Raw genomic sequence first — 26,323 nt, forward strand, 5'->3', positions numbered from 1 at the left:
TTCAACCATAAACCCTTATGCCCAGGCACCCATATCATGCGTACTTCTCTTACGTGGGAAGAAACTAAACAACCAAACGTGCTAAGAGCACAATTTTTGGGGGATATCAAAGCGGAGCAAACAGCTAATTAATCAGACACAATTACAACATTCAGTATCTGGGGAGGTAAGTTTTTAATGCAATGACTATTGCCGTAAACTCAGCATAGGAGATTGGGGTGAAGTCCTGTAGACGAATCGAAAGCGACCAGTTGAGTTGTGGTCTCAAAATCCCCACACCCGCTCTCTCGTCAAGTTGAGACGCACCAGTCACTACAACCACGTATGAATCCAAGGACGGGAAAAATGTTGATCGGAATAATCGCACAGTACGTACAGGAATTTGTAGAAGAAAAGTGTTCACTATGCAGGAATTTGCAAGTAAAGCCTATGCGGGAATTTTCAAAACGCTCTTCTTTCGTATGTGTACAAGAAGAGCGGCTAACAGGGTAGGAACCTAGTCTCTGAGACGTAGGTGTTAACGGCTGTAACCAAATTCCTGTGAGGAACCCAAAGTGAAATCGCTCCTAACGACAGTAAGACCACCATTGAAAGGGTAAGTCCAAGGTGATGAATTGGCTCCACGAGGTATTTTCTTCTTATTAAAGAGAAACCGCGGCAATGTAACAAAAAATGCTCTATGGTTTCTGGTTCATCACAAAGAGAGAAGGTGAGCCCAGTGCGGTGCATAGAGAAGTTGAGCTGCGGAACTCTACAAAGTAAGCTAGTTAAAGTAACCTCGCATTGGCGAGATTCGCAACATCGGGAGCTCCACACATATGCCAAATGGGCGTAACCATCAAAGAAGGTAAGTGATACCCTCCTGCCACCTCGCCGGATGTTGATGCCGACGTATCCGTGCTCCGGACAGTATGGAGGGCAATGGACAGACGTCGATCGGAGGGCCGTCTAGTGATGAATTCGCCTAAAGTCTGCTTCTTCATTCAACCATAAACCCTTATGCCCAGGCACCCATATCATGCGTACTTCTCTTACGTGGGAAGAAACTAAACAACCAAACGTGCTAAGAGCACAATTTTTGGGGGATATCAAAGCGGAGCAAACAGCTAATTAATCAGACACAATTACAACATTCAGTATCTGGGGAGGTAAGTTTTTAATGCAATGACTATTGCCGTAAACTCAGCATAGGAGATTGGGGTGAAGTCCTGTAGACGAATCGAAAGCGACCAGTTGAGTTGTGGTCTCAAAATCCCCACACCCACTCTCTCGTCAAGTTGAGACGCACCAGTCACTACAACCACGTATGAATCCAAGCTAGCCAGATAGTCGTTCAATAAACCCGTTAGTAGACATGTAGGTAGCATTTTCGCATCGTTATGAAAGATGTTATTAGAGGTTAGGGGAACAGGGAGAGCTTCCCAGGAAATCTGCATAACGGACGGGATGTTATTATTAAGAGGTGAAAGTAATGTCTGGGCATACACACATTGAGGGCGGTATTGGTGGGGCAACCACGAGTTGAAAAATATAGCAGGTCGAGCAACCACCAGCGACAAATCTCTGCTGAGGGGATATTCGAAAATTCTAAGCATCGTCAGCGCATTTAAAAGCTCAAACCGAGACTCTAGTCCAGGCAGGCGGGACTCTAAATACATCACGTTTTTAGCTACGTATTTAGGAAGGCCGAGACACAATCTCAGGGCACGTCGCTCCAGTAGTATAACCGGATTGGCTTTGTACATTTTACATCCTGAAAGAGAGCACAGCCAAATTCTAAGATATGGCGAACGTACCCGCGGTGAGTGAATATTACAGAGTCTCTCCTCATCCCAAAATTCCGGTTACTAATTCTCCGCAACAGGCCAAGTGCTCGTTTTCGCTTCGTCGTAATGCGCTCTATATGATGCCACTAACCAAGCTTACCCTCAAAAATATTTCCCAAGTAATTTAAAGTTGTCACTTGCGGAATAAACGCCTCCCGCAGAGGGTAACAGGCACTGTTACGGGCAATACCAGGGCCGCGCACTTGGAAACGTTAATCGACAAATTCAGACTTGACAGCCACCTTAGGACAAAATCCAAATAATTTTGTGACACCTGATAAAGCTCATGGATGTTCCGTGCTGCTGCAAAAAGGGCTATATCGTGCGCATAAACATAACAGCAGACTTCATTGCTGGCAGGAATGGATCTCATCAGTATGTTAAACAGGACCGGAGAAAGCACTCACCGTCGTGGAACGCCCCTTGTGTCATGTAGTGTGGAAGTCTTAAAACCATTTTTTCCAGCAAAAGAACTTGCGGCCAGATAAAGACTGCTGAATCCATGAGATAATGTAATTGGGTACCCACATTCTTTAAGTTTAGCTATAAGGACGCTGTAATCTACACTGTCGTATGCTTTCGCAATGTCCAGTGTGACAAGCGCAGATTTGTTTGCTTATACGGACAAACTGGATACGACTCTCCAGGTCCACATGGGCGGACCAAATGGAGCAGCTTGTACGGAAGCCAATATGATGTGCACTCAGTAAATTTTTCCTAGATAGTAATCGAAGTAAACGGCCGTACACAATTATTTCGATCAATATGACTAAGTTACTGGTCAAACCAATTGGGCGAATGTTGTCCGGAAGAAGGTCAACACTGTGTTTTTTAGTAGTGGTACAATTTTTGCAATTTTCCAATCTTCGGGCACCCATGTTTCCTCCAATGACGTGTTGATAATGCTTAAGATATAATGAGGAGATTCCTCAAAAAGAAGCTTTATCGCTGTAGTACAGATGCCATCGGGTCCTGGGGAAGCTGGCGGGAGGCGCATAACTATATCCGCCATTTGCTCCATCGTGAGAGAGTTAAAGTCTAAAACTGGGGTATTTTAAATTATCATGGGTCCGAGAGTAGCCGTAAACTTTGTTTGCAAGGCCGGGCGACTTTTTAGAGCTACTTGCAGCTTTCTTCCGGCGTTACCACAACGGATTCACTGTTTCTTCTGTCGTCAGTGCTCTTGCCGTAACGAAAAAATAAAAACGAATACAAGGGTTTTTCATCTGGGAAAACGCGGAGAACAGTTACAAATAATAGTCTTGCTTAGCCGTTGGCATGCTTCGGCGAACAATTGCGGAATAATACTTGAAATTGGGGAAATTTTTGGGATATCTGATAATGAATAAATGTTTTCCACTCCGCTTTCCTACCCCGATAATCTCTCGTGCAAACATTATTACAGTAGGGGCTTATACTGCCTCTCTTGGTTGACGAAACAACGAACTCTGAATTTTTTAGTGAACTTTTCATTATTGCTGTTACGTTTAGGGCCCTAAGCTCCATAGCATCACTGGGCAGAGATACAAGGGACAAACTCAACTTCATTTTTATGAGTTCATAGTTAACAAAGGTCTGCAGCAACCGGTTAGTTTTCCGTGGGGAAACCGCAATATCAAAATTTGTCGGAACGTGGTCGCTACTTGTAGGGCAATCTAGTGTACGCCAAATAGAAACCAACCCACCTTTTGCGAATGTAAAGTCGAAGACTGAGCGCGTTCATTCCGAAAAAATTCGCACTAACAGAGTTGAGACATAATAAATTATTTTCTGCCAACCAGAAGTGCCGGTTTTCAAGCCCGAGCTCACATGGTGTGAATTAAAATCTCCGGCAACTATGACGTTTTGATTACTGGAGGAAAGGGCGACATCCAGCGGTTCTGTGGTGGACAAACCGTTGGGGAAATAGGCATTCAGTGCAGAGAATAAAAGGCAACCCGTCAGACCTATACCTACTACCAAGAGTTGACTAACCGGTGACAAAACCGGAAGGACAGCTTGGCTTTCTGTGAAATTTTTGTAGCTATTAGAATAAGTAGACCACCTCATCGAATGTTTCTATCTGAGCGAAACACGCGAAAATTGGATAAAGTAAAGGGTGTGTCTCTAGACAGCCACGATTCTTGAAGGAGAATAATATATGGGCAGTGATTATTTACAAGACATTTAGGATCTGTCAGTGCCGCAACTATAGAACGGTAGATCGACTGGAGTACTCGGATCGACATTATGGAGAGTGAATGGCAGCAATGGCTGCCTCCAAGATGCTTTCCTTTATTTTATTGTCCCATTTGCCCTTGTTAGGTTTCTTGGATTCCCACTCTGGGGAAGAAGTTTGTTGTTGCGAAGTGGATGGAGTAGCTCGCGTAACGTCAGGACGCCTTTGCGACACAGTGGAAATGTCAAGTTCGATTTCAGACTCATTGTATGGGCAGAGATCTGAAGAGGAAGGCTGGCCTTGGGAAGTCACAGATATAGAAGGTGCCGAAACCTGTACAGTTGCCACCGTAGTAGAGTTTGGACCTACTGTCTCCTTCGCAGTCACATTCTGGAGTGCGCACGCTGAGGAAGGATTCCTTGCCAGATCGACAGCTCGCACCAATGAATCGTGGGGCTCTTGATCCCTGGGAGGCGGGGATGAGTAGTGCAAGCAACCCTGCTGCAGGAAGGAAGCCATGGGCAAAGAGAGTGCCTGCGCGATTTTATGTTTGCGCTGCCAAAAGATTGGACACTTGCTCAGTTACAGACGCAACCATATCCCGTTAAACCTGCGGTAGGACTTCTTTGAGAGCAAGCGCTATCTCTTTTGCAAAGGAATCCTCGTTGGGTGGTGCTGGGCGGGCAGCTGCACCTGCATATCCATTCGTTCTCTCTTTACCTATCGCTATCGCCTCCTTTCGAGGGCAACGGCGCTTTTCAAGAACTTCAAGCATAATCATTTCGGATAAACTGGCTGGGCAGTTGGAGTAATCAGCGGTGTGAGACGCTCCACAAAGGCAACAGGAGAGGTCGTCTGCGGTACATTGGCTAGCCAAATGCTCGGCCCCACAATTGCAGAAGCGGGATGCTGACTTGCATGACCCTGTGCTATGTCCAAACCTCCAGCAGTTCTGGCATTGACAAGGTAGGGGGGACAACGGTTGTAACCTGTAGATGAGAGGCCAGACTTTGATTTCAGATGAGAACGTTGTACCCGCGAAGGGGGTGATCACGTTTTCTGTTGGAATAGTGGTATTTTATACTACACGGGAGCAGCAGTACACCAATATTACCCCGGCATCCCGTCACTGCTCAAGGAGTTCGCTGGGCGAAATCTCCGTGTGTACCCCTTGGACTATTCCTTTTGTGCAGGCAAGGTGGAAGGGGACAAAACGACTCACCGGGAACGATGCGAAGGTCGAGCACTTCAGAAGATCGAGTACGAAGGTCTTATTCGAAGATTTGCAGACGGTTCCACCCTTCCCGTATGGTCTTGCCTCCTTCATGTTCATGAAGTGCTCACTTGCCCCCTGGAAATCCCTCTGAATAGTTTTGAAATTTTTAATTCGGGTCGCTCCGCCAATCGTAGGGACCATAGCAACAGGAACGGCTCTCACACTATTCTTCAGGAAGGCGTCCAGGGGTAGGTCCTGCGTCGAGATACCAGCCGACCAGGGAGAAGACTCCTGGCCGGGAGAAAAAATAGACATGGCAAAAGCCTATGCGTTCACGTAGATGTACGTCAAAGTAAACCAATAAATCAGACACCCAAAACTTGGCCAAACCCAACTCCGAACAAGCAGCGATTGTAGCCGACGTGTCCTTGCTCTTTCGAACGCAGGAGCAGTCCCGCGCACAGCACTATCGATGGGTCTGCCCGTCCCAGATTCAAGCACATACCCACTTGTGGCGGATTGCCCCATATTCGAGCACATACCTGCTTTGGGTAAATTGTCCCGATACTACGGCATTTCCCATCTAAGGAAGTTCCCTTGCTGCTCGTAGTATCTTCATTACATTATTTATTTATTTATTTATTTTTATTTATTTTAATATTTATTTATTTAAAGTACCACAGCCCCTGACAGGGCATTGAGTAAGGGGGTACACAAGAAAAGTGCGAGGTTAACAAAATTTCTAAACATGCACTAGAAAAAACCACAGTCCAAGAAAACATTAGGCAACATGATTTGCCATAAATACATATCTACAGAAATGAAAAATACAAAGATAACGTGTGCTATATCTTTTGGGAACAAAGACTAACATACGACACTTTCAAGATAAAAACCAGGAAAGAGTAAGCAGACACTTGATAGCCAAAAATTCGTAAATACAAAGTTCACCTAAAACAGAGCTAACAGATTGGTACAGTATTACGAAAAAAGTGAGCATGTAGAAGGTCACAGAATGCGTCGGGCTTAGATTCGGCGGAAGTGTTGTCAGGAAGACCGTTCCAAAACCAGAGGAAGGGCGGACAAGTTAAATGCATTCGTTTTACCGTGCTGGCGGGAAAAGCTAAGTTGATAATTAACCCTACGTGAAATTTTAGTCGGAACTTTAAGATGTAGTGTTGAGTGTGCTACATTGTAAACATATTTGTGAAAAAGGCATCAAAGAGAAATGTGTCCAAGATCAAGCAGGTGAAGGAAAGATTTAGTTAAATCTCTGACACACCTGAGGTGTACTTGTAGTTGCGTGAAATAAACCTTGCAGCTCCATTCTGTATTGCTTCAATCTTGTTAATCAAATATTGATGCTATGTAGACCAGATAGGGGACACAAACTCGAGCTGCGATCGAACGTAGTTTCTGTAAGCAAGTTTGCGAATGTCACATGGAGCATGACGCAAATTTCACGCAGGAACCTAATGACCTGGAAGTATTGGCGGATTTGATGTCGGTATGGTTACTCCAGGAAAGGCCTTCAGTGAATGTAACGCCTAAGTATTTGCGAGATGAAACAGCCTCAGGGTGTCTGCTATTAATGTAATAATAGAAAATTTATTTTGTATGCGTACGGGTAAAGGAAACAACATTGCACTTCGACATGTTCATTGACATTAACAAGTGTTACACCACTTAGAAATTATGTACAGGTCATTTTTAAGGGAGAGGTGATCATTAGTACTGCATATTTATTGGTAGATAATGCAATCATCGGCAAAAATGCGCATGCAAGAAGATATATTGCGGCGAACCATGCATTGAGTTTGTTGATTTATGTTTTGCTTGTACCGCCCGGCTTCGCCGTTCTGTGTTATCTCTAGCAAGGGAAGCGCGTGTTCCATTCTTTCTTTCTGTGCCGCATGTGTTATCTCTTCTGATAGGGAGAGCATTCCGATTTAATGTCAACATCCTAGAATATTCTTCTTGGATCTACAATGTTCTACATGTGAATCGACGGATCGAGATCCACGCCCAGCCAAAGATAAAAAGCTTGCAGAGCAGAGGCCGGGGTATTCGATTCCCCGACGCTCGCCGACGCACGTCACTTTGTTGACTGCTGCTTCGCCGCCTGCGTAATTTTGAGTGTCTAGGGGAGCGCAAGTTCTCTCCAATAAACGGGCTTTTCCTTCAAAACAGCTGCGTCGTCTTTGGCTACCTGAAATCTGGTGAATGTGCGGGGTACGCACCCTCTATGCTCTCAACTACACCTGGAAGCCACCAAGCGCGTCCAACTATAGCCAGCCGCCGATTGCAAGGTCTCCAATCGGAGTTTGGTCTACTGCTAGACTGACTTAAAAGAACGACCGCTGCAACCACCACCATGATCAACGCAAGCAGCATTACCAGAGCTTCTAATCCTGCCATCGTCCTGCCACAGCCCCGGGAACCAACATCGTTTTGTGGATCCCCCGGAGAAGACATTGAGCAATGGTTGGAGAACGTGGACCGCGTCCGCATCTTTAACCGGTGGGATGACGAAGAAACCTTCCGCCATGTTTTCTTCTATTTAGAAGATACGGCCCCAATGCGGTTTGAGAACCATGAGAGCTCCGTAACCGACTGGACTCTCTTTAAGAGCGAATTCCTCAAAACATTCGCTACCGCCGTGTGGAAAGGACGAGCCGCCCTTTTGTTGGAAACTCGCAAGCAACACCTCAACGAAGGGGTAGTAGTCTTCGTTGAGGAGATGAAGCTACTATTTCCCCGCGCGGACCCCGAAATGATGGAAGAAAAGAAGCTACGCTTCTTAATCCGCGCTGTTAAGGAGGAACTGTTTGCTCGACTTGTCCGCAACCCGCCTAAAACCGTCGCCAAATTAGTGACCGAGACCGCTAAAATTGAGAGGGCACTCGAAATGCGTGCTAAGCAGCATCACCGGAACTTTGTTTGCGCGGCTTATGCGAACTACGTCCACAACATGCGGATTCCCGCTCAAAGCCTGCGCGAGATCATCCGCGCTGTAGTGAGAGAGGAGCTGCGGAAGCTTCTCCCCACGCCGCTTCAGCCCCAAGTCGCTACCCGTACCGACGTGATTAGGGAAGACGTGCAACAAGCGTTGGGAACTTCTACGCCATCGGAAGTACCCCGCGAGCAACAAGCTATGACATACTCTGTGGCTGTTCTTCAACCCCGCCCTGCTCCATCACGTCGTGAAGTGGCACCGCTGTACCGCCGCGCACTGTCGCCAGCCCGACCCCCAGTAGTCCGACGCCAGACGGCGAGGAAGACGGACGTTTGGCAAACTCCCGACAATCGTCCTCTGTGCTACCACTTTGGAGAGGCCGACCACATGTACCCTCGCTGTCCATACAAGCGACTCGGACTGCGTGGTTTCTCTGTCGGCGCACTTCGCCCACTCCCTGGTCAACGACCACGTGAGATCGACGAGTATTTATCCAGCCCGACGAGTGACCCAGCCTGTTCCAACCGTTCGCCGTCGCCCTACCCATACCAATCGCCGCACCGCCGTAGCTATGCAGACTGCCCGGGGAAGGTTCCCAGCCCACGCGGGGGAAACTAAAAGCAGCAACTTCTGGAGGTGAAGTTTCTCTACCACGACAAACCGGAAACCCTCCAATGACGCGAGGACGCGCCGAAGACAGCGATTCACGACATGTCCACATCCCAACTACCCGACTTTACCCTGACAAGACTTCCGAACATGACGACAGCTACACGGCGTGACGCTTACCCGACATGACTGAGACTGCCGCTGAGAAGACGACGACAACGACGACGGAGAGTGCACGACCGTCAACACGCATACGCCGAGATGCGACGCCCCGACGCACCCAAAACTCGAGGAAGTCGCCATGCGACGTCAAGGTGTTCATCGACGGCTTTGACGTAGTCGCCCTCGTAGACACGGGAGCCGACTACTCAGTAATGATTGGACCATTTGCGTCTCAGCTGAAGAAAATTATGACCAGATCGGACGGTCCGCACATGCGCACAGCAGGACGCCACTTCGTGACGCAAAGTCGAACCTGCACATCCCGAGGCACCATGGACAGCACGACGTACCCTGCCACGTTTGTTGTTTTGCCTAACTGCTCCCGCGACGTAATTCTTGGAATGGACTTCTTGACGGATAACAGCGCAATAATTGATCTGCAGACCAAGTCTATAACATATTCATCCGATCACTGTATGACGCCGGAACTTAACCCCTAACACCGTGCAGCTGTAAGGATCGCCCATGATCATGTCACCCTGTCACCCCGCGCAAGCTTGATGATCACGGTCCACTGTGAAGGTGCTGCTCCCGACGTCGACGCTATTGTGGAGAACACAGCGCGGTTTACACACGGAATCAGGAAAGAGTACTTGACACACACGAGCGCTGAACCAACAGTTTTAATAAAAAAAAGACACACCTATATATACGAGGTTCAGCGCTCGTGTATGTCAAGTACTCTTCCCTGTGTCCGTGTTTAAACCGCGCTGTCTTCTCCTAATCATGTTAAACCAACACGTCCAGTTAGCCACGTTAGTGCATTTCAGCTATCGTGGAGAGTGACCAAAGGTTGCTTCTCCACCGCGGTGTGCCTGTCGCAAGAGGCATTGCGCGGTTTAAGCAACGCAAATCCCACGTTTTTGTCACCAATTTCAACGAGGAGTACTACCATTTAAACAATGACGGTGCCATTGCGTTCCTCGAAGAAACTCAACAAGCTAGTGACGTGATCGCAGTCGCAGACTTTCAACTCGCCCCCCAAGATACCTTCAAGCTTCCGCATCCCTTCGACATGAATCCGGCGCTACCGCAAGAATAATGGAACAAGCTATTGGCTTTGCTGCATCGCTACAGCCAGTTTTTTTTTTGTCGAACTCAAGGTTACGTCAGACACCTGTGGTGAAGCACCGGATAATAACGGAGGATGGAGCCCGACCTACCTGACAGTCACCGTAAAGCGTCTCTTCACACGAGCGCGAAGCCATCAGGACTCAAGTGTACGAGATGCTCAGCGACGACGTGATGCAGCCATCGAAAAGCCCGTGGCTGCGGCGGTCGAACTAGTGAAGAAAAAAGACGGCACACTAAGATTCTACTTTGGCTACTGGCAATTGAACAAGATCACTAGAAAGGGTGTGTACCCCCTGCCACGAATCGACGACGCCCTCGACCACCTCTCCCACGCAAAGTACTTCTCATCGTTGGATCTGAAGACAGGGTACTGGCAAATCGAAGTAGACGAGAGATATCGGGAGAAGACTGCAGTCATAACCCCGGACGGCCTATACCAGTTTAAGGTGATGCCGTTTGGGCTATGCACGGCGCCAGCAACGTTTCAGAGAGTCGTGAACACTGTGCTAGCTGTCCTGAAGTAGCACACCTGCCTCGTATACCTCGACGACGTTGTGGTATACTCCCGGACTTTCGCTGAACACCTTGCAAGGTTCCAGTCTGTACTCGAGGCCACTCGTACGTCGGGGTTCACGCTGAAGCCTGAGAAGTGCCGCTTCGCGTACGAGGAACTCAAGTTTTTGGGCCATGTCCCCAACGCCGCGGGATCCTGCCTGACTCGGCGAAAACACCAGCCATAGCAAACTTCCCAAGACCGAAAGATACAAAAAGCGTGCGAAGATTTCTCCGACTGTGCACATACTACCGGCACTTAGTCGCAAGCTTCTCATGTATTGCAGAGCCACTCATGCACCTCACAAAAGATAGCACCCCTTTCACCTGGAAGAACGCCCAAGAAAAAGCATTCTGCGAGCTGCAACAACGCCTGCAAAACCGGACCATGCTCGCTAATTTCGACGAAAACGCCGAAATGGAAATGTACACGGACACCAGCAATATAGGTTTGGGTGATGTCCTCATTCAAAAGCTAAACTGCTGCGAAAAGGTAACCCCCTGTTTAAGCCGTGGTCTATCGAAGGAGGAGAAAAACTACTCTGCCTCCGAAAAAGAGTGCCTGGCTATCATATGGGCCCTTTCAAAATTTCGCAAATACGTGTATCGTAGACCGTTGAAGTCTGTGACAGACCACCTGGCGCTGTGTTGGTTCGCCAATTTGAAGAACTCATCTGGCCGTCTTGGGCGGTGGAGTTTGCGCCTGCAAGAATTCGACGTTACAATCGTCTACAAATCCGGGAGGAAACACTCCGACGCCGACTGCCTGCCCCGCGCCGCCGTCGACACACCACCACAAGACTCCGATGAATACAGCGCGTACTTCGGAGTGGTTACGGTGAGCGACCTAGCCGTCCAGCAGCGTGCCGACCGACACCGACTTGCGCGTCATTATCCACTACCTCGAAGGACGCAACGTCGCCGGGCCTAGGACGTTCAAGCGGAACTTAGCAGCATTCAGCCTCAAAAATTCCGATGTCGTGAAGAATTGCAGCCACGGAACGCGAATGAATTATCTACTTGTCATCCCCGCAGACCTTCGTCACGAAATTTTGAAAGCGTGCCACGACGACCCGTCTTCCAGACACCTCGGCACAGCTCGCACTATTGCAAAAATTAGGGCGAAGTACTTCTGGCCCCGCCTTACATCCGACGTCACGCAATACGTTCGTTGTTGCCGTGACTTCCAGCTACGAAAAACGCCGGCGACAAGACCCAGCGGACTTCTGCAACCAATCGCCGTCCCATCGAGGCCCTTTCAACAGATCGGAATTGACCTTCTACGCCCGTTCTCTACTTAACGATCATAGAACAAGCGGATTGTCATAGCGACAGACTACACGACGCACTACGCAGAGACCGCCGCTGTTCCGAGGGGGACTGCACAAGAAGTTGTCAAGTTCTTTAAAAACGGAGCCCCTGAAGTACTAATCACGGACCGCGCAACTGCCTTCACTGCGGCACTTATGCAAGAAATCTTGCGCAACAGCAAGACGGATCATCCAAGAACGACGGCGTAGCACCCCTAAATGAACGCACTAACGGAACGTCTGAACAAGACGACTGCGGATACGCTGTCCATGTAAGTCGACGTTCTGCCGTATGCCAAATTTGCGTACAATACGGCGACGCAGGAAACTACGCAGATGACACCGTTCGAGCTTGTCTACAGAAGACGGCCGACTACGATGCTTGACGCCATGCTTCCGCGCGTAGAAGACGACGACCTCAACGCCGACGTCCAAGGATACCTTCAGCGTGCGGAGGAGGCCAGCCAGCTCGCTGGAGTTCGTACAACGGGCCAGCAGCTGGTGAGTGGCGGCAGCTACATCCTCCAGCGCCGAGACGCCGAGTACCACCCCAGGAGATCGTGTGTGGGTTTAGAATCCTATCTGATGACGCGGACTGAGTGAGAAACTTCTACGATGGTATTACGGACCCTACCATATTCTACGATGTGTTGGCCAACGTACCTACGAAGTGACTCCAGATGGTGATTGCGGCACATCACGACGACGCACGCGACCCTAAGTCGTCCACGTGGTTTGCTTAAAATCTTTCTACGCAAAATGACGGACTTTTATTTTTTCTTTGTTCGGAATGTCGCCTATGTTAGCATGGGGTCGATGCACTCTTATAGGGTGGGTAATGCCGTGAACCATGTATTGGGTTTGTTTATTTATGTTTTGCTTTTACCGCATAGCTGCGCCGGTCTCTGTTATCTATGTGCCAAGGGAAGCGTGTGTTCTATTCTTTCTATTCCGCATGTTTTATCTCTTCTGATAGGGTGAGCGTTCCGAACTACCGTGAACAGCCTAGAATAATCTTCTTTGTTCTGCATGTAAATCGACGGCTCTAGAAACAGTCGCTAATAATTATAAAAAGCCTGCCGAGCAAACACCCCGGCATTCCATTCCACTCTCCGACGCACGTCACTTTTTTTACTGCTGTCTCGCCGCCTGTGTATTCTTTGCGTTGTTAGGGGAGCACACGTTGGCTCCAACAAACTCGTTTTCATTAAAGACAACTGCGTCGTCTTTGACTTCGTGACAATATGCAAAATGCGATTCGTGTTCTTTTGGAGATCTCTAGATAAAACCTTCTCGGCGGAGAGAATGTCCTGATGACCATTTCTTTCATTAGAACGATACAATGAGTGTGTTTTACTTTGTCGTCTGCACTTCCAACCATGCTTAAACTTGCCTAGAACTTCCTTCATACCTGAGTCCAAAATGAAGGCCACTATTTGTTGAAATCACCTGGCTGTTCTCGTGCTGGCCATGTCAGGATGCGATGGTCTTCCGCTTATATAAGATCTGGTTGGGGAGCTCGGCCTCTGGATTAAAATGGGTGGGGTCTCTGCATCGAAGTACTCTGGGCAAAAGTATCAGGAAGACCAATGAAATGCAAAAAAGCTGAATAATTTTTTGTTGCTGCGGAAAGCACCAAAGAACCTTAGTTTCATAGCTTTCCCAGCTTCTGCTGGATGACCAACGATGTCTTGTCTGCTGGCGAAAAATATTGCCGGCATTTCTGTATCTCACATTTTTACAGTATTTCTGTAATTTCAAGATCACGTTAAAGATGCTAATATGGTCACGAAGGCCAAGATGACGCAGTTGGCTTGAGGAAAAAACAAGTTTATTGGAGCAAACTTGTGCTGCCATAACTGCTCAAAAAATGAACAGGTGGCCAAGCAGCAGTTAACAAAGTGACGTGCGCAGGCTAGTGTCGGGAAAATCGAATACCACAGCATCTGCTCAGCGGGCATTGATCTCTGGGTGCGAATGTTTCTTGAACCGTTGAATTCCATCAAAGACACTGTAGATCAAGAAAGACCATGCTAGTCTGTTGACGTTGGTTCTAAACGCTCGCCGTACCAAAGAGATAACAGGTGCGGTATAAGAACGGAACACTTCGCCCACAGATAACACAGAGTGGCGCAGCCGGGTGGCAAAACATAAATAAACAAACAAGCGCAATGCATGGTTCGTGGCCATACCCCTAATCTAAGAATGCATCTACCAGATGCTAAAATAAAATGGCAGTCCTGCTGCGGAAGATAGGAGTACGAAGCTGCCGCAACGAAAGAATATCTGTATTTCAATCACGCCGAATTGCTTGTCCCTACGATCATGGCGTCCGACAGTTCCACGTCTTCTTTCTCCTTTCCTCCGTAGCGTGCCGTGGTCATATCCTCTTCTTGATCTCGCTTACGTTGCTGTGTGAGACACAATAAAAATGCAATATCCCCCCTGCCACACAAAAAAATGTTAGCAGGCTCCTAGCGTTCTACGTACAGCCTTTGCCCCAATTTCTACTGTCCCGGTACGCCTACAGCACCTCACTTCGAGGTCGTCTTGTGGAGAAAAGAGTTCTGCGTCATCCCTACATGTTTATCATTGAAGTGCACCTTTCTTGAACTTTCTTCAGTCGCTTGTGCTGGCTTTAACTGGGATTCTTCATCGTGTGATCACTTCTCACTGTCGGAAGCAGGTGTCATTGTCTCACTCAGTGATGCACTCCCCTTCCTATTCTTCTCAATACATTTCAGCTCCCCCCCTTCCAGGAACGTGCTACCTTAGTTCAACTTCTACTTCAGTAGCTTGACTTTGTGGGGCGCGTTTAGGCCGTAAGCTGGCTGGTGGACTCAACTTTGAAAGACGGTGTACCATCCCTCTGGTAATTTCTCACACGTTTGACATGCTTTGACTGGGGCTCTATGACCACGGCTGGTCTCTCTGGGTGCCGCTGTCTATGAGAATTTTTCCTGAATGTGTATGAGCCACACGACGTTTTCGCGAGGTTGATTAATAGTCGCCGCCTTTCCAGTCTTCGTAAGTCTCAGAAGTTTCTGTGCTTTCAAAAACACGGGACGGTGCAAAATCTTCGTCCACCTCATAGACTTGGGGCTCACTCGTCACACGGCGACTTTCACTGCGATATCCGATGAACTGGCTACAGTAAACGGTCCCTGAAACATCCAACCGAAGACCGACTTTAATGCACCCAGCCCGTTGTTTCTTGGGTGTTGACGTACTTGTCCAGTCATAACCTTCCAAAGGTGGTCGGCTCCAAGAAAAAGGCTGATGCCAGGTACAGCGGCCATGCCTGGCCGAAGACGTTCATCCGCAACAGGTTCGCCTCCGGTTTCGATAGAAGCAACAAATTTTTGTTTTATCAGAAAAGAAAGCCGGGTACATTCAGGGAATCAACGTCCTTGCCATGTAGCATGCACAGTTTGGAGTAACTTGTTTCGTAACGCATTTACTAAACAGAACACCTCGATCTACAATAAAAACAAGGCGGTAACAAAATCTGCCTTGAAGTGCGTTTTTTTTTCAGACCTTTGCGACGCCGGATCTGCTTAGAATTGAAAATTTGCAGACGCAATAAATGCAATTTGTCTCCACTGAATGGGTTCAGTAAATTTGGGGAAATTGTACACATACGCCCTATTCATAATGTAGGCGTGCATGTTCCATCTTTAAACACGGCTCTTGAATTAGAACTCTGATGTCGCTCTTTTCAACTTTTTGACGTGCACTTCCAGACTTACAAACTCACAGATAATGCGTAGACAATTCATCGTGTTAAACATGTTCCACGTTAAATCGCCCGTGAGATACCACGAAAGGAGATTGAGATAGGCCAGCACAGTGCGCAAATTTTGTTCCCCTCAAGACGCGAGATGATAGCTAAGACATGCACCCATCGAAGACTTTTAGCCATGCAGGTTACCTGAGAATATCTTTAGAAATTTGCGCCCAGGACGGTCGCGTTTTAAGCAAGCACTTCAACGCGACGCGCATGCTGAACGAAAGGAACCGGAGGCGCGCCCGGCATGCGATTAATAGCGACCGAGAACGAAGGTTAGCGATACCTTAAAAATACAGGGCCTTACGTTCCCAGACCCGCCAATGGCCTCCTTGTGTGGTTCTGGGATCCGCCTCGCCGGCAGTTACCTACCCCAAGAAAATGTCCAAGTGGTATCGCTGGAACGGGTTCTCGTTTCCGCTCGGGGAGTGACACGAGAGGGATTTTCCCTCCACTCACATTTAGCTGGACGTGCCTATCCCTGAACCCTAAAAATTGCGAAGCAACAGTGTTGTCGTTGTTTGGCGGCCGACCGCTGCTGCTCGAAGCGGGCAAAAAGAGCCAGAGCTCCGATGTTTCACCAGATTTCACGCTGGGTGGAAGTGAATTTATTTTTACCAGCACCAAGCAGAACAGCACTTTATAAAAAATGCAATTTAAATTACAATGAGAATAGGACACAATCATCAGGGCAAGTGGTTTCTGCAATGACTTTGATCTTGTTCATTTCTTTGTTGCTTAAAGGAGCCATGAAGAGAAAATGCAAGTTGGTTTTATTCGAAAGATTTCGTGTTTTATAGTGCCCCTAGCGCTTGTCCGGATACAAACGGTGCTTTATTCACTGAGAAATTAAACAATTTAGGTTAAAATTTTCATTTTCCCGCTCAATCGTGCGTTTTCGTGGTCCCAAGTGACATCATTGAAACCGACCGCTCTGCAGCCTAGAGTACCCTCATTCACGCATCCACCGTACAGGGTAGAGACACGTATACGCTGGCGCCGCCATTTTCATTTGCTCGCTCGCCGCCGAAGCAAGTCATTGTGTCAAAATCGCCGCAACGCGGTTTACTGAAGAAGTTTGAATCATATTGTCTGTTTCGCGTTGCTAGGTCTCGTGGAAAACGAAAAGAATAACGCGTTGAGCCCGTTGGCCCATTTGCGGCGGCACGGGACCGTTCAAAGGTTCTCTCCACTCTGCACAGCGGTGTTGGTTTGTTCCCGCGTTTCTTTACGTTCCGTAACGTAGATGGCGCCACCATACCGTGGCATGCGTTTATGTGGCATGTGTTTTTGCCCGCATTTAAACCTGGCTTGTTTTTGTTCTGGGAGAAAATATTCGTTCCCTGAAACAGTGCTCGCTCGACAAATGGGGTCACACCGTTGCTTGCGTCAATCGGCCAGTGTCGTCTGGGACAACCCCAAGCCCCGTAGTGCTGTGCAGCGAAACCAAACATGCTGTGCGCACTACGAACAGCAGAACGCATCAGTACTTCTATGTTTACATGTGCTTTCGTAACTTCCACTGTTTGTCCCATCATTCTTATTGCTTTGTAAATAATGTGCCCTAAATTTAAGCACAAATCGCTCGTTCGTTTAGTTTGTAAGTTCTACCTAATTTGCGTCTGCTTCTGCCAGCCTCCGCCAATCGCAGAGCTTAGCTCATGTGACGAAATAGGTTCTGTTGCGGGAAATGAGCTGGTGGGTCGCATGACCATTCCCGTTTTTCCTAATTATGTAGCTTATTTGAGCGAAGTTTACGTTAAAAGTGGTGTCAGTATGATTCTAACAAGACAATCTTTTGAATGAACCAAACTTGTGTTTTCTCTTCATGGCTCCTTTAATATATGGATAGTTTAAATTATGCGGCGAGCAGCTGCATTCGATGGAGGGGCTGAGGCATGATTTCAGTTGGTCAACGAATCACCCTCCTATCAGGTGCCGCATATACTAGGAGCCTGGGTCGTTTGGGTAGTGAACACAATTCACGAGGTAGCTGTCAGCGATGCGTTCTTTGTGATCACAACATGCTTTCCATGGAAAAGTATTTGCTAAAAACGCACGTCAAACATACCCCATCAATAAAAATTCTCGCAGTTTCTTTCACCGGTTTGCGACTATTTCTATGTTCCATCAGAAAATTTTTGTTCTTTTCCCAGGATTCCTACATGTGGGTATGTTTACTGTCTGTGTATAACCCTTGATTTTCCTGAGGTTGGTTAGAGAAGGTACAAAGTAATGTCCTGGCGTTCATCTTAACGAAAGGACCTCTGTGCGTAACCAGCGAATATAACTGACTCCACACAACATTATTAAAACTATTCACCAGCTTTTTTCATTCGAAATCTCTCTGGACATTTATATCTTCTTGCGTGGTTTGATGGCGAAAGTTTGCGAAGTGTCAACTCACCATTCGAGAAAGCCAGAGATTGTAAGAAACTCGGGGTATGTAAAATCGCACCGCGCAACGTCACATGATGGTAATATTTCTAGGCGAAGTTCAAATGCTTTATTATGCGACTTGTGCTATTTGCTGATGATTGATGAAACAGAAAACGTACGGCAGTGCCCATAAAAAACGAGCGCAGCCAAAATTGGTGGTTTATTTCAGTAAGACTCTCACTCTAGTGCTTCAGTGGTGGGTATTGGAGCCACAAAAATTTATCTTCTCATTGTATTGCCTTTATTTCAATCTCGAATTCTTTACGAACGTGACTATTAAGGTATTCAGATAGATGTTTACAATGAAAATTGTGCAAGCCCTAAAAATGACCAACTTGAAAATAAAGGAAAGAGAACAGTTACAATGCACCACCTTGGATTATTTTATTTTGTTATTGTTTATTAAAACTATTCACTAGCTGTTTTTACTCAAAATTTTACAGGATATTATATTAGCTCGACTGGTTTAAAGGCGAAAGTTTGTGAAGTTAGAAATAACCATTATAGGTGTTGACGTGTTGGTATCCATTGCGCAGTTGAATAAGTGGAGTGATTTGAGCGATGTTAGTACTGTTGTATAATATCGGCCTCAGGTTTTTGTGTGATTTCTTGGTTAAATACCCTGAGAAATATCGCCACACGCTGCTCCCTCCATAGAACAGGCGTTCTGCACGTCTGGTATGCGCCTGTCCTACTCACGTGCTATCAGGTTCAGGTGCCACGCGATACACTATTCTACAACTTTTACCTTGCGGACTCACAGTTTTGTGAATATTGAAAGCCATGCACATTCGCTCTTCAAAGCCCCCAGTTAGGGTCTGTTCCCGAAAGTGGGCATGTAAGCAATAGCAACAAGAACGTTTCCCATTTGTCTGCTTTATTTTGTTTTACTCTTCGTAGCTCTTGCTTGACAAATCTACGGTAGTCAGTATTGTTTTCTTTAGTCCACTACAAATTTTTATGCCTTCTTTCCGCTCCCGCTTGCCCTTCTAATGACGTCACGCTGTTCCTTAAGGCCTCAACACTCCTCTTCACTCACCGTGCATGCTCTCTCCTGCCAGCCGAGGACGACACTGGACTAAACTTGTTGAAATGTCTAGATATCATATCCAATATTAGACATGCCCTTTTGTTTGTACACTATTCTACCCATAACGTCTTCCCGAAGAGGACACGACTGCCAACGCCTCGATCTAGAGTACATAGATTTGCACGCATCCCTAACATACAGGGTGGAGACACGTATGCGTTGGCGCCGCCATGTTGGGTAACTCACTCGCCGCCGCAGCAAGTCATTCTAGTGTAGCAGCCCGGAATGTCGGCGTCGGAAGGAAGCGAGGAAGCAGACGTGGAGCTGGTTTGCAGTTTCTAGACATGATTATTTATTTCCCAAAAGATGCGCGCTGCGAGAGCTTCTCCCGACCAGGGAAAGAAGGGGAACACCCGCGTCCTTCAAAAGAGAGAGGAAAAAGCCTCCTAAGCGAGCAGACGACAACGGTGCCAGGACTAAGGCCAGGAGTCGGCCGGACAACAATTTATGTCTCCCCCGACTGCGACATTTGAAGAGAGCGGGGGAATGACCCCAGTAGAAAGCCATCGGCAACGTAGCCAATACGCGTTATCCACAAAGGCGCACTGTCGTCCAGCCCGCGGCAGCCCGGCGAGAAAGAAGATGCACGGTCTCGCGGCAGCCGCTTGCGCCTGGGTGGGGAGCCGCTTCCGCTAGAGAGGCTTACCCACAAGATTGCGGAGCTTTTAAAGAAAGGCAGCAGTTACCGGCTGAATGTCGAAGGGTCGGAGTCAACTGGTTATCACTGAAAACGTACGTGTGAGGCTGCATGAGCAGAAACCTTAATATATGCACGCAAGGCGCGGTCGACGGCGGCGACTTCTCGTTTGCCCCGCACGTCTATTGTGATGGCCTTGTTATTACGTCCCTAAACTTTGAAAGGGACGTGGTAGGGTGGAGTGAAGGCGGCTTTGTTGCGTCGTGTAGCACGAACACGGTGTAGCTGAGTCCATGACGGGAAAACTGAAACTTTTTGTGTTGCGGGCGATGCGAGATGCTGTTGGCCTGAGTTGCAGAAGCCGTGCGTCAGGTTCTCGATGTGGTTGGAGGCTGCTAGGGCGGAAAGTGTCTGTTTGGAGAAGAATGATCCCGGGAGGCGCACTGCTGAGCCGTGCACCATTTCCTCTGCGCTGAAGCCGAGGACTTTCTTCACCTTTGAGCGTAGGCCAAGAAGAACCAGCGGGAGCTTTTGCACCTAGTGCTGGCGATCGAGTTTCGCTATCAGTGCAGCTTTGAGTGGCCTGTGCAAGCGCTCCACCATTCCGTTCCTGGTGGGGTGGTAGGCGGTTGTATGCTGCAGCCTGGTGGAAAGGAGGGTTGAAAGTGCGGAAAAAAGGTTGCTCTGGAATTTCCGTCCCCGGTCAGTTGTTATGCAGGCGGAGCAGCCAAAGCAGGACACCCATGTTTGAATAAAGGACTGCGTGACGGTTTCAGCTGATATGGTCGCAATTGGTATAACTTCGGGCCACCAGCTATACCTGTCCATGCACGTGAGCAGGTAATTGAAACCTTGCCAGGGCGGTAGCTTTACCACCAGGTTGAGGTGAACGGGGTCAAACCGCGACTCAGGATTCCGAACTTCCTGTAGTACAGCCCGAGTGTGGTGAATCATCTTTACGTGCTGACACGTTTCACATTTCCGAGCCCGGCCCGCACGTCCACGTTGACGCCGGTCAAAACGAAGCGTTCTGTTATCAGCCTCTGCGTGGCGTGGACACCTGGGTGGCTGATGGAGTGGAAAGTGTTGAATACCACTCGGCGAAAATTCAGGGGGACGAAAGGTCATGGGGTGCCTTGGAGTTATCGCAGGTTATCGTGCCCTCGAAGTAGGGAAGTGCCGCCTCCGAAAGCCCGAGTGAAGATCCCCCACCTTTCACTCTCGTCAACCCAGTGTCCTCGCCCTGGAGACCAGCGAAAAAAGGCGGTTCACGTTGGAGGCTAGTGACAGTAATGGTGGGCTGGACCGGTGCCGTAGCGTTGCAGGCATCATTCCTGCTGTCGCGCTGCATGGGGGTAATTGGTAACCGGCGACCTTATTGAGGCTCCATCGGTGCGACCGTGAGATGTAGACGGCGGGACCAAAGGCACCCGCCACCACTTGAGAGAGCGGATGACACGCAAAGGATAACGGTTAATTCCGAAAACCGACAAAGCTGGAAGAGCCGGTCCCGAAGCGCTGATGATGAATAGAGATGTCACGATTATGAAAATGAGGCCATGACGATAGTGCGTCCTATCGGAGCACGGCGATTGTCCCACAGAATAGACTCTCCTTCACTCACACTATATATATATATATATATATATATATAGTTAAGAGAAAAGGTTCCTGGCTATGAGGTTAGCTGTACGATAGAGAAGTCAAACTGAAAAACATAACAACATTTATTCTAACGTTTCGACCGGGGGCCGGTCTTTTTCAAAGATACAAATAGTGCAGATCAGTTGGGTTTAAATACATTTCAGTTGTGGGCGGGGCAAGAAAAAACGTAGGCTCTACGCGTCACAAAGAAGCCGCAGAACGTGAAAAAAAAAAAAGAAAAAAAAAAACAAAAAAAAAAGGGGGGGGGGGATAGATGGCTGTTGGAGTGCTGCCGGGGAACAGAGGGGAAAGGGGCCTAATGAAGGCAGGCGAAGCTATAGGATGAGAGGAAAGCATTGCAAGGTACTGAAGTCACGACGGGAAAGCAAGAAGGTGAGAACTAAGGAGGGGCTCGTTTTAGCTCGTTTGTTGACCTGTTTCTGGCGGCAGGTGCCAGGTAGGGCAACCTGCAGGGTGTGAGAGTTTCAAAAATACAGAAAATATGCAGAGAACCAGAGGAAATTGACTGGTGAGGAGAAAAGGGTGGGAGAGCCCAGAGGTAATTACGGATGCCTAGTGCAAGCGTTAACACACATAAACAGAGGGAAAAAAGAAAAAAGAAAACGAGGGAAGGAAGAGGGGGATTGGGATTAGCGGGAGGGACGCGGAAACCGCAGAGGGAGGGGGGTGCGGGGATGAAAGAGGTTCGAAGAAAAGACCAAGCGACCAGGCGGGGATGAAAGAGGTTCGAAGAAAAGATTAAGCGACACGTGGTTTCACATGGCGTGAAATCGCGGAAACGTTTTCTTGCGAAAAAACGTGGCAGCCGGCCACGAGGCGTCCACGAGGTCATGCAATACAAGGACAATACAATGCAAAGTAACGCTAATTCAAGCTTGATCACATAAATACTGAAAATAAATGGACATAAGGCAAAAAACACATAGAAAAAAAAAAAAAAAGTAGATATACAGTGCCACATGAACTTTTTGAAGAGCATTCACGCAAGATCATATTTCTTTACATACCCGCATACAGACACACAGAAAAAACTATAAACAGAATATCACCACAGAAAAGACAAGCGGTTTTATCTACCCGATAGCAATTGTTCAGTGCAAAAGGACACAAAATAATAATCATACAAATAAAGAAAACAATATAAAGCAAGGGGTACTATGGTGAAATCTATGTACATGTGGTATGGCAACTACACACAAGCAATACACTGACACAGTACAAAGTACAATATGTACACAAATTAAAAAAAAAAAAAAAAAAAAAAGAAATAAGAACGTTTCTCTTTCAGAACAAAGTTTCTCAGTTGCTCGCTGCATCGGCCTTCTCCGGTGCCTGATTGGGCAGGCAAGACAATCGGCCTGTGTTTTCATTTATGCCGCTCAAGACAGTGTTAAACTTGTAAATAAGGTACGATTCACGGGCTTCACGATCATAATGCGTTTTGAAATTGGACTGAAGCACTGTGGCTGTGAATGCGTGGAAAGGGTGGCCTAGATTATTTGCATGTTTAGATAGGGGAAGGTGTGGTAGGGACTTTATGTGTGCTCGGTGGTTGTTGATTCTCATTCTAAACGGATTCTCAGTTTGACCAACGTACTGGGCGTGGCATATGGTGCATTCAAGAAGGTAGACAATGTTTGCGCTGTCACAGTCAAAGTTTCCTCTTATCTGGAAAGAGAATGAAGACGTGGTGCTGGTGGCGACAGAGGCTTTAGTCATCATGGGGCATAGTTTGCACCTAGACTTATTGCAGGGTCCGCTGCCTGTGAAGCTGGGGGTGTTGACCTTAGATGACGTTACAATATCCCTGATGTTTCTCGCACGTCGGTACACGACGCGGGGAGGCTCAGGGAAAACACTTCGCAACTTTTCGCTTTGAAGTAGAATGTTGTGGTGCTTTCTGAGTATGCAGTTTACGCTGGAGGACGAAGCGGCATATGTTAGAATAAGGTTGGGGGTCGTATTCAAAGATTTGGATTTTGAGTTAGTTATCAGGTGGCGGCTATATGGCGGCCCTCGCTATATACAAATATTCCACACTCGGACGGCATCCGATCTGTCATCCAGGCATACAATGATGCCGCCCAAGACAATTCAATTGATGGTGAAACTCTCGGCGTACTTCTAAAGCTTGTCTTGGAGTTGAACAACTTTGAGTTCGACAATAAGCACTACGTGCAAATCGACGGGACCTCGATGGGAACCAAAATAGGACCCAACTATGCTAACATTTTCATGGGCACATTGGAGTCGGAATTTCTAAGCAAGGCACAGCTTCACCCTCTTTTCTATCGAAGGTTCATTGACGATATTTTTCTCATTTGGTGCCATGGGGAAGAGAAACTTCTAACATTTATCACCGCTTTCAACAACGCCCACGAGAGCATTTCATTCTCCCACTCGTATTCCGCATCTACCATCAACTTTCTCGATGTATCAGTGAGGATATCGGACAACAAGCTTGTGACCTCAGTGTACAGGAAGCCCACGGACCGACACCAGTACTTGCATTTCAAAAGCAACCACGTCAAACACTGTAAACTCGGCATACCATACAGTCAGTCTCTGCGCTTCAGAAGGATATGCTCTGACCCAGCTGATTTTGCCTCTAACTGTCAACAACTAACTAATGACCTAACACGACAACAATACCCACCGTCTGTCATCAGTGATGCTATTAGGAAGTCTGAGAAACAGGACCGCCGCCACCTGATAACTAACTCAAAATCCAAATCTTTGAATACGACCCCCAACCTTATTCTAACATATGCCGCTTCGTCCTCCAGCGTAAACTGCATACTCAGAAAGCACCACAACATTCTACTTCAAAGCGAAAAGTTGCGAAGTGTTTTCCCTGAGCCTCCCCGCGTCGTGTACCGACGTGCGAGAAACATCAGGGATATTGTAACGTCATCTAAGGTCAACACCCCCAGCTTCACAGGCAGCGGACCCTGCAATAAGCCTAGGTGCAAACTATGCCCCATGATGACTAAAGCCTCTGTCGCCACCAGCACCACGTCTTCATTCTCTTTCCAGATAAGAGGAAACTTTGACTGTGACAGCGCAAACATTGTCTACCTTCTTGAATGCACCATATGCCACGCCCACTACGTTGGTCAAACTGAGAATCCGTTTAGAATGAGAATCAACAACCACCGAGCACACATAAAGTCCCTACCACACCTTCCCCTATCTAAACATGCAAATAATCTAGGCCACCCTTTCCACGCATTCACAGCCACAGTGCTTCAGTCCAATTTCAAAACGCATTATGATCGTGAAGCCCGTGAATCGTACCTTATTTACAAGTTTAACACTGTCTTGAGCGGCATAAATGAAAACACAGGCCGATTGTCTTGCCTGCCCAATCAGGCACCGGAGAAGGCCGATGCAGCGAGCAACTGAGAAACTTTGTTCTGAAAGAGAAACGTTCTTATTTCTTTTTTTTTTTTTTTAATTTGTGTACATATTGTACTTTGTACTGTGTCAGTGTATTGCTTGTGTGTAGTTGCCATACCACATGTACATAGATTTCACCATAGTACCCCTTGCTTTATATTGTTTTCTTTATTTGTATGATTATTATTTTGTGTCCTTTTGCACTGAACAATTGCTATCGGGTAGATAAACCGCTTGTCTTTTCTGTGGTGATATTCTGTTTATAGTTTTTTCTGTGTGTCTGTATGCGGGTATGTAAAGAAATATGATCTTGCGTGAATGCTCTTCAAAAAGTTCATGTGGCACTGTATATCTACTTTTTTTTTTTTTTCTATGTGTTTTTTGCCTTATGTCCATTTATTTTCAGTATTTATGTGATCAAGCTTGAATTAGCGTTACTTTGCATTGTATTGTCCTTGTATTGCATGACCTCGTGGACGCCTCGTGGCCGGCTGCCACGTTTTTTCGCAAGAAAACGTTTCCGCGATTTCACGCCATGTGAAACCACGTGTCGCTTAATCTTTTCTTCGAACCTCTTTCATCCCCGCCTGGTCGCTTGGTCTTTTCTTCGAACCTCTTTCATCCCCGCACCCCCCTCCCTCTGCGGTTCCGCGTCCCTCCCGCTAATCCCAATCCCCCTCTTCCTTCCCTCGTTTTCTTTTTTCTTTTTTTCCCTCTGTTTAATGTGTGTTAACGCTTGCACTAGGCATCCGTAATTACCCTCTGGGCTCTCCCACCCTTTTCTCCTCACCAGTCAATTTCCTCTGGTTCTCTGCATATTTTCTGTATTTTTGAAACTCTCACACCCTGCAGGTTTGCCCTACCTGGCACCTGCCGCCAGAAACAGGTCAACAAACGAGCTAAAACGAGCCCCTCCTTAGTTCTCACCTTCTTGCTTTCCCGTCGTGACTTCAGTACCTTGCAATGCTTTCTCTCATCCTATAGCTTCGCCTGCCTTCATTAGGCCCCCTTTCCCCTCTGTTCCCCGGCAGCACTCCAACAGCCATCTATCCCCCCCCCCCTTTTTTTTTTTTTTTTCACGTTATGCGGCTTCTTTGTGACGCGTAGAGCCTACGTTTTTTCTTGCCCCGCCCACAACTGAAATGTATTTAAACCCAACTGATCTGCACTATTTGTATCTTTGAAAAAGACCGGCCCCCGGTCGAAACGTTAGAATAAATGTTGTTATGTTTTTCAGTTTGACTTCTCTATCGTATATATATATATATATATATATATATATATATATATATATATATTGTAGGGACGCAGCCCCTACGTGCGCCCGCGGAGCGTGATTTACACTGCAGTGAGTGCCGGTCGAACACCAATAGTGGCGTCAGT

This window comes from Haemaphysalis longicornis, unplaced genomic scaffold, assembly GCF_048455015.1.
Source record: "Haemaphysalis longicornis isolate Haplotype H1 unplaced genomic scaffold, Haemaphysalis longicornis Haplotype H1 scaffold_17, whole genome shotgun sequence".
NCBI classification, from domain to species: domain Eukaryota; kingdom Metazoa; phylum Arthropoda; class Arachnida; order Ixodida; family Ixodidae; genus Haemaphysalis; species Haemaphysalis longicornis.